Source organism: Camelus dromedarius, chromosome 3 (assembly GCF_036321535.1).
Source record: "Camelus dromedarius isolate mCamDro1 chromosome 3, mCamDro1.pat, whole genome shotgun sequence".
Lineage (NCBI taxonomy): Eukaryota > Metazoa > Chordata > Mammalia > Artiodactyla > Camelidae > Camelus > Camelus dromedarius.
The window spans coordinates 102,577,279-102,589,938 of record NC_087438.1 but is presented as its reverse complement, the minus strand read 5'-3'; the positions used below and the strand labels follow the sequence as shown (position 1 = coordinate 102,589,938).

Genomic DNA, 12,660 nt, shown 5'->3' with positions numbered 1-12,660 from the left:
TATAGGGTAGCGGCACAGAGCAGTGCTGAGGCACCTGGGGTCTGAAGACAAAGTGCCTCCTTTGTTTACTAATTGTAGTGCTAGGGGCAGATCTGGTCATCTTGCTGTGCCTCAGTTTCTTCCTTTGTAAAATGACAGTACCGACCTTAGAGGGCTGTGAGGATCCTAACAAGTCAAGACACTTAGCACAGTGCCTGGAAAGGAGTGCGGACTTGGTAAATATGAGCTATTATTACCATTTACTGCTACCTTATATTCACAGCAAGTTATATAATTTTCCATCTACAGTTGGGATATAAAGCTTTCTTTTCGATCAAGTTTTAGATTAAAACTGAGTTGATTAAAATAAGGATGGAGCGGGTAGAGAGCATGCTTAGCATGCACGAGGTCCTGGGTTCAATCCCCAGTACCTTTGTTAAAAAAAAGAAAGAAAGAAAGAAACATAAGTATCTCTTCCTCCAAAAAAAAAAAAAAAAAAAAAAAAGAACATTAGGTAAATAATCATATACATGGTTGGTGGATATGGTGAACCTTGTGAAGGTGGTAAAATATGAATTATGTTGAGCACCTGTGTGTGCCAGGCTCTGTTCAAAGCACTCTACATGTTTTAAGATATTTAATCCTTAACATTCCTCAAGAAGGTGCTATTACAGCTCCATTTTCCAGATAAGAACCTGAGCCACAGAGAGGTTTGGTAACTCACCCAAGGCCACAGAGCTGGTAAGTGATAAGCAGTCAGGCTCTTGAGGCTGTGCCCCTGGCCTCTGCACGAAGCAAGCAGAAGCAGCTTGTGGCTGAGGCCTTCTTGGGCCTTCATGGTGGTACAAACAGAAGTTTGCTCCAGGGAGGTGAACTCCACCTGGTAAGCATGGAAAGATGTCACTCACTCCTGCTCCCAGCTCTCCCCACCAATACAAAGCAGTTTCTGCGTGACAAAGTGACCCCTCTCCTCCCAACCCTCCTTTCTGGATGTCCAGGGAAGCTGCCAGGAACCAAAGCCCTTTGGGAGCAATAACATGCTCAGTGCTGACGTTGAACACATGATAAAGTAGTCCCCTCTCCAGCCACCTACTGAAAAAACCAGGCCTGAGGGACGAGTCTGTGAAGTGAGAATAACCGGTTTTATTGTTTCATGAGAAAACACGTATCACGCTTCACAAGCTGTCACCTGGGAACAACACGGATTTTTGGCAAAGGGGACTTGGATGATCTGTCCGCTCTCACACGATGACCCCTCCCTGCGCGCAGAGCAGAGGCACTTCCCACACCAGTTACAGGCCCGGTGCTTTTCTCGGCTGCAGTCAGAGGTGCGAGTGAACCTCTCTAGCAAGGGAGCCCCCTTTTGCCCTTTGCGGCTTCTGATCAGTCTGGGCAGCAGAGCAAACTTAACACCTCATTAGAGCCCCAAACCCAAACAAGTAAAACTCTGGGTCCTAAAAGCACTGAGTCTGCCACTGAATCATGGAACATAAAACAGAAATGACACGTGGTAGTTCTTTGAAAACCGATGGTGGAGAGTGGTCCTAAAGCAGGGCGGCTATGGGCCCTGACTTCCAGTTTCCTCTAGAACTTGTCAAGTCCATGAAGAAAGGACTTCACAAAGACAGGTGTTTCCTTCCCCAGAGAAAAGTTATCTGACATCAAATGTTTAGGTGAGAGATGACAGCTCTGATACTCAGCTTCCCGCTTCCTCAGACTTAACAAGATGCTGTCGGCGGAACAAATCTGAGAGTTAGCCAACAGCGAAGGCTGTTCTGTGTGTTTTTCTTCTTGCTAGAAAATTCCCTTTGGTTTTCTAAGATGCAAAGTGTGGAACAGATAGATCTCTGATGACTCTGGATGGGTACACAACACCAACACACATGCAATAGACATTTCAAAGTAATCTATTGTAAAGATTGTTATAAATTACAAAACCAGAAGACAAACAAATGAAACCCCACCACACTTCGTGGCTTTACAGTGCAAGATACTAACGAAATAAGCTGCCAGCCCTGGTACTACTTTTTTGGAACAAAGATATGAAAAGTTTGGAAGTCCTTAAGTGTCCACTGTCCCAGAAAATAATTTCTATATGTTTCTATATTTTACACATCTTAAGTTTATTTATACAATAGTCCCTAATGAATAATATGTTACACCCTTTTAATAAACATTATTCACATACATACCTCATAAAGATTCTCTTTTGGTCTATTAAAAACTGTTTAAAAAACACCAGAGACACAAGAGTCCACAGGTTTGCTGCCTATATTTCCATGAAAGAGTGCATTTTTCTCCCTTTCCTCCTTTCCCCTAAATAACACCCTCTCCCTTGACCCAACATGTAGTAATAAGAAGTAACAGTTTCAGAAGATGAAACTCAAACTTCATGGTTAGCAAACTATTCTCAGGTTCATTTCTGGGCTGAATCATTCTAATTCGTCCTCCTCTGCCTCCCCACCACCTGCATCCCTTTGTGACCCAGGACAATTTGGAATCTAAATGTTGGAGCTGACAGTCCAAAGATGAAAACTTTAGGAAATTGGGGAAGCTTTTCTTAAGCTTCTCAGTTTGGCTGGAAACATCAGATTCTTCATTTTGTGCTTTAGGAAAAATATTCGGCTCTTTGGCTAAGCAGTTTCAAAGGAAAAGCTAAAATCTTCATGAAACCCCCTATGAAACTATGAGCCATGGAAAGTGCCCAGAGATGTGAAAAACAGCAAGTATCAAAATGAGGAGTGGTGGTTTCCTGCTGCTCTGAATGTCAGAGGCGGAAGCCAATCTCAGAAGAAGAAAATCTAGGCGAGAGGGCCTTGAAGACAAGGCTATAATTAGCCAATGTGATCTCACGGTTTCTGGGGATTAGAAGTTGCGTTGCCCCCCACACTCGACCCTGTCCAATTTACACAACTTGCTTTTGTGTGGATGGCTTATCTGTACTTAACCTTTCCATATGTCATATATAAAACTAAAAGTCCTTCCACCTCTAACCTTCTATGACTTTACCCTGGAAAGTGAAGTCATTGAAATCTATAGCTGGGCTATAAGGCCTCCTGGTCATAACAAGTACATTCCAGAATCTAAAGGCAGCATCTCTACACATTCATTGCTGCTGCAGCTAAAGAGGAGCCAACCAAACCCAAATTCCTCCCAGAGGAAATGGAACCAACACAGTCACAGCAGTTCAGAGAAAAGGGAGGACAGACTGTGGGCAGCACCATCACTGACCCTGTGCGAGAAGGAGATGTCATCACTACATTATCCCTTCTGTGGTCTCCTGATACCTCTTGCCTTCTCACTCACCTCTTGGCAGATAAAGCCAATACTGCAGGACTTCTTTGCTTATTATCACCTTCCCCTGAGGTTAACCGCAAGAAGGGCGTGATTAAGACATCTTAGTTATTCATCCCATTAAGAGATGGGTGCAGTTTGAGCCCTGAATGTGACAGCATCATACAGAAGAAAACATTTCTGTAACCACAAAATACAATCCTTATTTGACTCATAGTTTGGCTGATGCTTGCTCCTGTTTACCAGCAGGACTGGATGAAAGACTGAGGATGCTTCAATGCAAAATTCTGATCATGAACTTTAAAACCACTAACATATCCAAATCATGCTGCATTCTTGTTATTGTCTTTGATAATCAGGGAAGCATGTGCTTTTAGAAATGAAATTCTTATTGATGTCTTAAAATGGGGGAGAAGATGAAAACTTATGGCTCAGTCTTAGAGTATTTGTGCATTTCATTTATCTGTGTAGTATTTCTCTCAGGTTAGCACAATTTAAAATTTACATTTTAAATTATAGTCTTTTAAAAACCAAAGGTAGACTATCTTCCAATGTCTTCTTTAAAATGGCTTATTTCTGAACAAGAAAGTATGTGTGGTTATAACTAGTTTTTTTATCTTTAGACTTGAAATAGCCTCTCAGGAAGCTCTGCATTCTGTGGCATCTCTCTTAAGACATCATGCATTTTTCTGGTCTGAGATTCTTTGTGTACTAAGTCTTTATTTCCTTGATTGGTGTATTTTAACAAAAACCCTCTGGATCAGAAAGTGTCAGGGCAGAAATACAGAAAAGAATTGGAGTGGAAAAGAATGCATATGTGATAGAGTCAGGGGATGGGGTGAAGCCTGGGGACGTGGTGAAGAAGCACGGGCCTCTCTGGCTTGAACACCTGAGAGGAGAATATTATGCCATCCCCTGCACTGCTCTAAATCTGAGCTAGAGAGACTGGCCAGACACAGCGCTGGAAGGCATTTGATGTCCAGTCCTTTCATTTGTCAGTTAGGTGCCAAGGTGTGAGAAATTGGCAAGACAGAGTTTGGCTTTGGTAGCAGATCCAAATAACAAGAGGGATGGGAGTCTGGTGTAACCTGTAACAGCACGTGACTCATTTGCTTTTTTCCGTCCTGGCCCGTCACCCACTGATACTGTGGGAAGACAGATTTGCTTTTTCTCCTATTACCCTCTGTCTTGGAGGCCAGCCTATTGGTATTCCTGTGCCATCCCTGATGTCCAAGGAGTAGCACACGGTCCGTAACTCTGCACAGAGCAGTTTCCATCCAAGCAGATGATTTGTTCTCTTCAGTATCCGGTTGTTGATAGTTCCTCCTGGGAAGATTTCCAATGCAGGTTCTGTGAAGGTGAAAAAGACTTCAGAATCTGCTGTATGAATGCAGCCTGGTTAAAACTAGAGTTCTTTAAAGTTCTTAAGTCTTTGGGGGCAGGTATCTGTCTTTTCATTTCACAGAAGAGATGTCCTGTCCTCGGTTCATCACATGGGGAAGTACAGACCATCGATTTTCCCATTACTGGTGACGCTAACTTTGGTCTTTTGGTTAAAGGTGGTGGTCTACCAGGTTTCTCCACTATAAAGTTGCTGCTTCCCCTTGGTGACTAATAAGTATCCTTTAAAGTGTGCATTGACCTCTTCAAGCTTTCACCCACTGTTTTTAATATCCGTTGATGATTCTTGTCTGAATTAGTTATTACTGTAGTGGTTACCAAAGGGTGATTTTTAAAAATTCCATCATTCCTTCTACACTTTGTAGTTGGAAGTTTAAGGAAGAACTTTACCTTCTAGAACCATCATTTATCTGTTTAATTAATTCATTAATTTGTATAGACTTGGGGATTCCTGTTTGATTATTTGTAGAGATCATCATCCATTACGGCCAAAAGTAAATAATCTGAATCTATTGATGTTCTTATATATCAGACAAACCCTAATTGAGAGACATTCTATGAAATAAATGGTCTATGTTCTTTGAAATGCCAAAATCAATGGATCCTGGGGAACTGTTCCAGATTAAAAGAAAATAAAGAGATATGACAAATGCAGTATGTGGTCCCAGATGGGATCCTAGACAATACATTAAAGTGTATTTTCTCTATAAAGGAAAGGAGTAGGACAATTAAAAACATAGCAGAGCAGAGGGGAGGGTGTAGCTCAGTGGTAGAGTGCTTCCCTAGCTCGCACAAGTTCCTGCATTTAATTCCCAATACCTCTGTTTAAAAAAGCAAACAAACAAAAAAAAAAACCCTAAAATTACCTTCCCTCCTTTAAAAGAATTTTAAAAAGAAAAAAACTTTTTTAAAGAAATTAAAAAATTAGCAGGGCAATTAGATAAGATCTATGGGCTAGTTATTAGTACTGTATCAATGTTAATTTCCTGATTTTGATAACTGTATTGTTGTTATGCAACATCCTTGTTTTTAGGAAATACACACTTTTAGGGAAGAACATTTAGGGAAAAATAGGCATTTGATTTTTAGTTTATTCTCAAATGGTTCAGAAAAATTACATATATAATTTATATTACATTTTAATTTAATATTTAATTAATATATAATATATGAAAGAAAGAGGATCAAAGCAAACATAGTAAAATGTTAATATCTAGGGAACCTAGTTCTAAAGGGTATTTAGGAACTCCTTGTACTATTTTAGCAACACTTCTGTAAGTCTGAAATTATTTCAAAAATAAAGTTAAAATCCACAAGGCCCCAGAATTTCTCCAAGGCCTCAAATGTTTTATTTCGATTTCTAAACTCAACCTGCATCCCTGTCATCCCTGCGTATGTCACCAACGTCCTCCCCTCCCTGCCCAGCCCCCAGTGCCTTTTCTCTTCCTGAGGCTGAGGATGCTCAGAGGGAAGGGCAGCCAACACTTCTGGCCACCCCTTGTCCAGGTGAGAGCAGGCAGTTTAGATGGGCATCACAGGAGCTGGCTGCTCCCCACGACTTTGCTGCCAGGGCTTGGCTCTTGGCCCTTCTGGGTGCAAATGAAGTCCCAAATGACCACGGTGATGGGGGACAGGAGAAAGCTCAAAGGATGATGGGAAATTGGTCCAATAACACTTATAAAGACTTGCTTGCTAAGAGGCCCAGGCTCAGAGTTTGTCTACAAGTGGGTTCCCATGAAAACCTGGAAAACAGGAAATAAGTAGAAAAGGGAATTGTTCATCTTCTGTCCAGTTTTTCAATTTGGGGCCTGATTTCCTTTCTATCCAAAGACTCATGCTGACTTAACAGGCCAGTTTTCTCTTTGGGGAAACTTTAATGATGATCACATCCATAGTCTTTGTGGAGCGGCGGGAGACAGTCGGATCATGCAAGCCAAGTTCATGGGGAACACTGGTTTGGAGAGTCTGACCTGAGCCCCCACTCTCCAAAGGCAGAACTATGATTCGTGGCTACAGAGACCGAGTATAGTGAAGGAACAGGAGCTTTCAAGCAGGCAGTCACATTTAGGCTCAAAACAGCTTCTCTGTGCCCTCAGAGCCTGCCAGTGCAACGCAGACCTTACCTGAGGACGTGCTCCACTCAGCACAACAGCAAATCAGAGGCTCCAGGTGGCTGCATGGCATGAACACAAAGTCTGTGATTCCTAGGACGCATTCTGTGTCCCATCACCACAGTAAGTTACACAGGCTTTGGACTTGCTGTCTCCACGGTACAGCCTCACACGTGGGCAGACGTTTCAGGCTGCTGGTCACAACTATTGGCCCTTATAAGGCGGGGGGGGCGGGTGCCTGGAGTAGACACACCCTGCTTCTCTTCCCTTTGCCTGGGTGGGTGCCAGTGCTGATGCTGGGCACGTGCCTTTGGAGATGGGTCAACCTGTTACTATCACAGTGGGCCCAGAAGAGACTGCTTTGGCCTGGGGTCAGCAGCTGGAGGCACATCCCTCCAAGACTGGAGGCTAGGTGATTTGTGACTATTGCTTCTGGATCCCAAGGGAGCAGTGGTGGTTTGTTAGCTCTTTAACTACATTTATTGTGATGTAGTGTTTCTGAGAGTGAGTGCAGGGGCAGGGAAGTAATAAGGAAGTAAGTACTGAGGGAAGGAAGGCTGGCTGCCACAAGAATCTGACCTTCTAGGTTGTGCTAAATGATGTAGAGAGAACTTTAAGATCCACTGACATTTTAATAGACATCCGAACAGCCCATCAGTGATAGGCAGTGAGAACACACCTATGGCTGGCGTTGTGCAGTCCTGGGTAGCAGCCCTTATTAGTCCTTTGTCAACAGGCCAGGGAGTTTGGGATTAGGCAGGTAATAATTCTTTGCTTAGTGAGCACTAAGAAGACAGGTCTATTTGAAGTAGAAAACCCTGATGTCTGCAAGAAAGCTTTTGTGTCTCATCTTAAATGAGGTGGCAAGCAGTTAGCAGCATACAATAGAATCAGATTGCCTGCGTTTATTTCCAAACCTTTCCTGGCCACCTTGCCTAATGTGGCTTATACCCCGCTGCCATTCTCTGTCCCATCTCTTTGTTTCCTTCGTAACTTCTGTCATATAGAAATGATTCTGGTGGGGAGGGTATAGCTCAGTGGTGGAGTGCATGCTTAGGATGTACGAGGTCCTGGGTTCAATCCCAGGTACCTCCATTAAAAAAAAATCCTGTGTGTTCAGTTGTTTACCGTTTACTCCCCTTCACGAAGGCAGGAACATTACTTGCATTGTTCACTGCTGTATCCCAACTGGATGGAACAAAACCTCGCACCCAGTAGATGCTCAGTCAATATTTGTGGAATGAAAACAAATGAATAAATGAATGAGGTGACATTGATTTCTACCCAGGAAGAAAACATTCTATGGCTTTAAATGGAGATGGAGTAAGAGCCAGGACATTGGCTGGAAGCCCCTTGGTCATAATGGCGTGTCCAGCAGGGGTTTAACTAATCAACACGTGCATTTTCTGACTTACAAAGTGTGCCAGGGACATGTAATTTTTGTTTACTGGCACCAAGGATGAGGGATTATTACTGAAATCAGCAGCCAGCTGGAAACACATCCCTGTCAGACCTATTTGCAAATTAGAATGGACATTTCATAAATTCTGTCAACCTTGTGAAGCTGCTGGTCCCCAAAGGGATGGCACCAGTGTGCTCACTGGCTGCATTCAGGGTCACAGACGACCCTCAACCTCAAACCTTCAACAGATGAGGATGGGAGGTAGTAGGGAACCCCAGAAGAAAGACTGATGAGGGTTATGGCATAAGATGCACTGAAAAATAACTGTTGTGTTGCCTCACATATTGGCACCACTGACAAGCTGATTTAAAAGGTGAAGAGAACAAAGCAGCTGAGATTTCTGGTCTTAAAGAGCCAGCTTCTTTCTGTGACCTTAGACAAGTGATTTATCCTCGGAGCCTCAGTTGTTTGATCTATAAATAGGGGACAATAATACCCGACTCATGGGAAGTTGTGAGGGTTCAATGAGAAAAGGCATGTAAACAATAATGACAGCTCACGTTACAGAGCATCTTCTACATGCTGGGCACTGAGCTAATGACTTCATGCCCCTGATCTCACTTAATCCCGACCAAAGCACTCAAGGAAGCACAATTAGAACCTGCGTTTTACAGGCAAGGGGATTAAAGGTTGGGAAGATTAAGGGACTTCCCCATGGTAACATAGGGAGGAACTGTAGCATCTGGATTTGAATCCAGGTCACCTGACTCATTGTGCTCTTAACCAGCCTGTAACTGACCTTCAAAGGGGTTAGCTCAGTACCTGGCACTTAGTACACATGTAATGAATGGCAGCTAGAAAATTCTGTTCTGATTTTAGCATTTGTCCTGACCACCTGCTTTCGAGCCTTTGTCATGCTTAACATCTCCTCCAACAGCTGCCATTTTTCAGGTCTCTTCTGCACACCAGCATCTGGCCTATCCGTCTCACTTAATCTTCCCGATATTTTTCACTCTTTAGATGAGTAAAGGAAGTCTCAGAGAGGTTAGTTAACTTGGTCCAAGGTCAAACAGCCAAGAAGTGGTGGGGCCAGGCTTTGAGCCCAGGGACATGGAAGATTCCAGAGCCCAGGTGCTCCTCTCTATGTAACAACACTTCTTCATGCTGCCATCTTTCAGAGCCTGTTTCAGCTCAGTGAAGCTTTCCTGACAGCCGACACACTCCTTCATCGCTCCCCTCTTTCGCTTCTCTCTGTACCATCGAGCCTAGCTCTTTTCTGTGCCCTTTGTTTTTGAATTGTGCTTCCATATCCCTTTACTGGTAATAGCTACCATTTATTGAACACTTTGATGTACCCAGTGCCACGATCAAAGCTGTATGATCACGTGCATGATCTCGTTTAATTCTGCTGAGAATCCTATGAGGTGGAGGTTCTGATTCCCATTTGACAGATGAGAAAAGCAGGTTCAAGGAGGTGGTGTTGTAACTTTTCCAAGATGCTTTCATCGTTTGCCAAAGGAAACATAACTAGTAAATGACAAGCTGGGACAAAATCCCAGATAATTTGGTTTGAAAACCCATCAGCCTAGCTATTATATAATATTGTTTCTCCATATCCTGTAAAGTCCTAGTGGACTGGGAATACAGCTAGAATAGCTGTCCCCAAATCCTCGTTGACTAATGCTTTGAAACCTAGTCTTTACTGGAGGTCTCCATGATGAAGAAGTTCTAAGGTTTCAAACTCGCCAACATCTAAAAAGAATGTAAGATTAAAAAGGAATCCAGTTTAGAAATAGAATGTGCAGAATGGAATATCTGGAAATGTTGTTCCGATATCTAAAATTAGCCTTCCCTTCCAAACAGTATGGCCCCTTCTGGCTGTCTGACTGCCTGTTCTTTGTCACGGAAGCTGGCACTATCTCTCTCCAGCTGTGATTGACATGTCCTCCTCATTCAATGAGGTCCTCCAGCTTTCTCCTAGATAGAGATGTAAACCATCTCCCAAGGAACTGGGTAGGGAAGGGGTAGGAATCCAGGTGCAACCCTTTGAAGGCTATATTTTTTTGAATTCCTCTTGGTTCTTCAGGTGTTTTTGCTGCCTCCTTACGTTCTGATTCAAGCTTACTTTTGCTTATTTGTGAGAGGCTCCTGACTGCAAGCAGTTCTCACAATCCTCTTGGATGGTCCATGGAGTCTTGTTTTCATGCGAAAGACATGAGAATGGCTCTGGCCTCCAGAACACGTGTGATCTACAGCAGTCAAACTCTGACACTGCAAATGGCCATCAAGTTGGTCGGTCACGCAAGCACTGATTCTAACAGCATTAACCAAGGATGCACAAAATGACTTTTGCAAATACCTTTTGCCTTTCTCTCTGGGTCTTGGCTGGCATCCTTTTAGCCTTACCAGGCTGCAGCTCTTGTCCATTCAGCAGTGACTCTATTTGCATAATTAGCTTGCATCTGTGGGTGTGAATTTTCTCCCAAAAGCAGTTGCCTTTGAACTTTGGACAAATACCAGCATGGAACACTGGAAGAGGTCAGCTCTCAGAGCCCTCTTGCTCCCATAGAGAAGATGAGAGTGGGGGTCATTTTGGAAATTATATCCCCCTTCTTCTGGGACTCTGTATCCTTTAGAGTGAGGACAGGCAAGCCCAGAAATAAACTCATGAAAAGGGAGAGATCTAGGGAATGCAAAATGATCATTGTGTTTTGATGTCAATGGTCCAGAACCACATTGCAAGCTTCCGTTCTTTTTTAAGTTGCTTGGCTGTGTCTTGCCACCCTTGCAGCTGGGGTAGATTTACTTTTTGGATTTCTCTATACAGAACACTCTCAGTGACCTTCCTTCCCACCCTAACTTTTTGGATGACAAGACCCTTGTCCTTATTCTCTGGGGGGGCTTGACCCTCTGAGTTAAACCACCCCACCCCCCATCCTCATGCCTGTGATCTCAGCACACACACTGTGCATCCTCTCCCATCTCAGCCATATCAGGAGTTTATAGTTGCTATTGAAGAGGAGGGACCTAGTGATTTAAGATTAAGGTGTGGACTTAGAGTCTTGGGTTCTAGTCCTTGTTGCCTCGGACAGGTTGTTTCACCGCTGAACCACAATTCTAATCTCTAAAATGGAATACTAGCAGTACCTGCCCTCAGAGGGTTGGGTAGGACTGGGTGGCATAATGCAGCTTAGGGCTTGCCACACAGTAGGTGCTCAGTAAATGGTGGTAATTATTGCTGGAGGAAGAGTCAGGCGTCTCCCTTCCATCTCAAACTAATTATGTGACCTTAGTCAAGGCATTGAAGCATCCTGGGTCTCAGCTTTTTGATCTGTAGGCTGGGGACAAAAATAACTTCTCCCTGCACACTTCACAGGGTTCTCACGAAGAGTTGGCGGCGGCAGCAGCAAGATCTGTTTCAGTGTCAGAATCAGAGGAGCTACTTCTGGTCTCTGCAGTTGCTACCCAGAGGCGCCAGGTAAGGCCCAGAGCAGAGCTGCCTCCAGAAAACCTGATACTCAAACAATTTGGGCACAGCCACAATCCATATTTTCCTTATTCAGGAGCAATAAGTTCTCCCAAAACAGTGGTTTTTGGGAAGAATTCTTGCAAAAAGCCCTTTAAACTCGAACTCCTCCAAACCAGACGTGCTGCTGCATCAAAATCTCATTTCCCAACAGTGAATCAAAGCTTTAGAATCCCAGTGACAGAAGCCAGATGGGAGTTCAAATATTCAGGCAAGGTATCGATGGCCTCAGGTTGCAATATTTGCTTTGACTAGTGTTTACAGAGCACCTTGATCAGCTGCACTGAAAGTTCCATATGGTACATGAGTGGGAAATTTACAAGGGAGTGATGAACATGGAATTCAGCAGAGCAGTTGTGAGGGAAGTGGGGAGGTGGGGAAGAAAGGAATGAGACTGGGAGAAGCACGCAGCAGGCCTCCGTGGTACTGAGAATTAGTTTTTAAAAAAGCTAGGTGGTAGGTATTGGTTTTTTGATCCTGTATAATTATCTATATAGAACATTTAACTCTGAAGGAGGAGAAAAGCAGAAAGGAGCCCCAAATCCAGAAAACACTAATAAGAAACAACATTCTGTGAGGGCCGTATGTATTTTATGCATCCTCTCATAGAGCCTGGTCCAGAGTGCGTGCTGAATTAACTGTCGTTGAAAGAATGGATGGACGGATGGATGGGTGAGCCTGTAATGCCCCTCCGTGCCCTCCATCCCATCATCTTTGATCCCACCTCTGCTGCATCCATTTGTCAAAGGGTAGGTCAATAGGCAGAAGGGCCTCCTGGGAACATTTTGTTTATCCTCTGGTCTAGGACACAATACCATGCCCCGGCAAACAGCAGATGGCTTGATCATTTAACATTCCTCTATTTCAAGCAAAACGCCCTTGCAAGATTTATCCTCCGTGACGCCAGCCTCCTGCAAGGATCTCTAGAGATTCATCCTCTGGTTTGG

General features: G+C 43.7%; 1 protein-coding gene across 1 annotated transcript in view; it reads right to left on the bottom strand.

The window, feature by feature from the left end:
• Positions 1 to 1,121: 1,121 nt before the first annotated feature.
• Positions 1,122 to 12,660, bottom strand: part of SH3RF2 (SH3 domain containing ring finger 2) — a 119,534-nt gene continuing 107,995 nt past the window's right edge. Inside the window, exon 11 of the mRNA XM_031449273.2 lies at positions 1,122 to 4,623. The gene's annotated coding sequence lies outside the window, so the exon portion shown is untranslated. The remainder of the gene's footprint in view (positions 4,624 to 12,660) is intronic.